The 3649-nt window shown below is 44.0% G+C and overlaps 1 non-coding gene across 1 annotated transcript; it reads right to left on the bottom strand.

Annotated features, from left to right (window-relative positions):
- Positions 1 to 885: 885 nt before the first annotated feature.
- LOC100764901 lies at positions 886 to 1233 on the bottom strand. The gene has a single exon (XR_003481732.2). It is a non-coding gene; the product is annotated as a T-cell leukemia/lymphoma protein 1A (transcript).
- Positions 1234 to 3649: the final 2416 nt, after the last annotated feature.

Raw genomic sequence — 3649 nt, forward strand, 5'->3', positions numbered from 1 at the left:
AGTAGTGGCAGACTACGCCCCCCCCAAAGTAATTACAGTTTCCAAGAACTTTGTTATCATATCATCTAATGATCACAAAGCCATGATGTGGGCATATTAATCTTTTTTTTTTTTCAGGTTAGACAACATAATCAGCAACATAAAGTACAGCATTACATTACATACAGGATCTGATCACTCGGGTATATGGGTACCAGTAAAGGGAGGGAGCTCCAAATGGGCAATCTGAGGGCTCATCTAAACCAGCTCCATTGCCTGGCCTCCTACTCTAGTGAGGGCCATAGGCCCCAGGGTTTGCATATCCCTGGCTGCAAGCTCCTGGGTTCTGAGGAGGGGCATGAAGCTCTCAGGCTTTACACTGCTTTGTGACCAAGCCTAAGTTTGTTGGGTAGGTGGCGGCGGAGGAGGGAGGGTGGTTCACAGGTCAAGTGGTTAAGGCCTAGCACCTTGAGAGTCAGCAGATCTGGCTAGATTCAAGTGACTAGTCGTTGTTGCTCAGGGTACATGTATAACTGAGTGACGAATGAGGGAGTGGGCAAGTTCAAAAACCAGACACTGGGTGCCCCAAGGGACTTTAAAAGGGAAAGGCTGAAAATCAGTTGAGAGGCTCAGAGGCACAGCTACAACTGGGCACCTAGAATGGTAAGAACCAGGCACTTCTCTGGTGGCACTTGCTGGACGCTGGAGAGACAATAGACCAGAGGGCCAACCAAGACAGCTGAGCAAGCAGGCTATAGGAGCATGGGAAGGGGGAACCTCCGGCCAGCTTTTCTTCCTGGAGCCCAGTGTGGTGGAGAAAGGAAGTGACTAGCAAAGTGAATATAAGTACAAACATCTCTCGTGTGGCCTGGGGTAGGCAAGGGAGACAGGAGCTGCAGGACCGTGTCATGGGTATTCTTCCGACTCCATCAGTTCAAGTAGCATGTCCTTTACGCCACTGAACTTGATTTGGTACAGTATCTGCCAGAGCATGGAGTCACTGCCTTGGTACTTTTTCCCTGGGTATAGTTGCCATATTAAAGGCAGCTCGTATGTCTCCAGCTGTTCAGGGATCATAGCAAGCCCCAAGGGGACATCTTGCTGGCACAAGATCACCTGGAATTTTTCATCAGTCTTGAGGACTATGGGCAGCCAGCTTCGTTTATTCTCGTCCAAGTACACGTGCCTCTCCCAGATCCACAGGCGTTGAGGGTCTTGGGGTGTCTCTGGTCTGTACACCGGCTCTTCAGCCATGGCATCTGATTGGAGTAAGAAGCAGAAATTTGCAAAGGCAGTATCTGATAAAAACTACTCTCTCGGGCATATTAATTTTAAAACAAAACATTGAAGTAATTAACTGAATTGTTCAGATTCACAGAATTGAGAGGCTTGACACCAGCATACTTTAATATATATATATATATATATATATATATATATATATATATATATATAACCTGACCACTGTTTTCCTTCCTTCATGTCTTCCTAGTCCTCCCCCATCTCCCCTCTGCTCCATCCCCAATCCTTTCCTCCTTGGTTTCTTCAGAGGAGAGCTGGTCTCCCATGGCTTATCAATCAAACATGGCATATCAAATCAATGCTGGATGAGGCAACCCAGTATGAGGATAAGGTGTCCTAAAAGTTATCAAAAGAGTCAGGGACAAGCCCTGCTGCTACTGTTAGGAGTCTCAAAGAGGATCAAGCGATTTAATTGTAACATATATGCAGAAGGTCTAGTTCAGTCCCATGCAGGCTTCCTGGTTGGTGGTTCAGACTCTGTGAGTCCCTATGAGCCCAGGTTAGTTGATTCTGTGGGTTTTCTCATGGTGTCCTTGACCTCTCTGGATCCTACAACCATTCCTTCCCCTCTTTTTCAGTATTCCCCAGGGTCTGCTTAATGTTTGGCTGTGGGTCTCTATACCTCTTTCCATCAGTTTCTGGATGAAGCCTCTTTGATGACAATTAGGCCAAGTTCTAGTCTAGAAGTATAGCAGAGTATCATTAGGAATCATCACACACACACACACACACACACACACACACACACACACACACACACACACACTTATTTATTTTCCAGTCGTAATTGGTGTGGTGATACTTTGTTTGTAATATAACCCATAAAGCTTGCCTGAAGATCAGACGGCAGAGCTAAGCCATTAGTTAGCCACACACCCAAGCCACTAGTTAGCCATAGAGGACAGACAGTGGTGGCCACACCTTTAATTCCAGCACTCAGGAGACAGAGGCAAATGGATCTCTGTGAGATCAAGGCCACCCTGGGCTATAGGAGAGTGAATCAGTCTAAAAGAGAAACAGAGCTCACACATTTGATCCTAGCACTAGGGATGACAAACCTTTAATCCCAGTACTAGAGAGGAATATAAGGCAGGAACTCAGTGTAGTCTCAATGAGTCTGAGGTTTTTGGTGGAGAGCATTGCAGTCTGAGGGTTCATGGAGGCAGGATGGCCCATTTCAGTCTGAGGTACAGGTAAGAGCTAGTGGTTGGCCACTTTGCTTTTCTGATCTTCAGCTTCAACCCCAATATCTGTCCCTAGATTTTTATTATTCACTCTATAGTTTGGTTCTATCCTATGTCTCTGGGTTATCCAGCCACTAGGTCCTGGCCCTCCAGGCAGTGTCAGGGTAGACTCCCTCTCATGGCATGGGTCTCAAACTGGACTAGTCATTGGTTGGCAGCTCCCAAATTTCTGTGCTGCCAATACCCCAGCTCATCTTGTAGGCAGGACAAATTTTAGTTTGAAGGTTATGTGGCTGGATTGGTGTTCCAACCCCTCCACTGGAAGTCTTGCCTGGTTACAGGAGATGTCCTGTTCAGGCTACATATCCTCCATTGCTAGGAGTTTTAGCCAGGGTCACCTTCATAGATTCCTGGAATTTCTATTGTGTTAGCTTTCTAGCTTGTCCCAAAGATGCTCCACAAATCCAGTTGTTTCTCTAAGTACTCTCTCTTTCCATCTTGCTTCAACCTGATCCTTTCTGTTCCTGCTCCCCGCACTCCCAGAGGCTGCAGGCATATTACATAATTAATATGACTAATGCTGCTGCAAACTTGTATGACTGAGATATTTAAGATGGCATTTAGATTAAGCAAATAGATTTTATAATATAATTTTTACTCAATAACATTCTTTATGAGAATTTATTAAACTTGGCAATTGTTTTAGTATAAAAGTCACATGCTGAATTCATGACAATTGATAAAAAAACATCAAATTTTATTACATGTACTTTGTTATTAGCTGATTAGTCTTCTTTAGGATTTGCATTTTAATGAACTTCTACTAATTTTGTATTAGTGTATTCTATGTGTTGAGCTCATACCTGAGAAGGACATGCTGGACATGGGGGAGTGCTCAGGTATGATTTCTGACATGCAGAGACATGGAATGTATTCAGGAAAGGTGGATGCCTGTCTTGGTTTTCATTTCCTTGGATTACATTTTTGAGTATTAGAATTGTGTACTGAATATGTATCTATCAGTTGTCAGGCAATTGCTGCAGATATAAACTAGATGCAGATCCCTTTCATGGTTTTTATAATCACTAAGTGTTTTATATTCAGGACTGCACAAACCTCATGGAGGGAGTGAGGATGATTTTTCTTAGACTTGAAACTTAGAGTTGAGGAACATGTTTACTGAA

This window comes from Cricetulus griseus, chromosome 2 (assembly GCF_003668045.3).
Source record: "Cricetulus griseus strain 17A/GY chromosome 2, alternate assembly CriGri-PICRH-1.0, whole genome shotgun sequence".
NCBI lineage: Eukaryota > Metazoa > Chordata > Mammalia > Rodentia > Cricetidae > Cricetulus > Cricetulus griseus.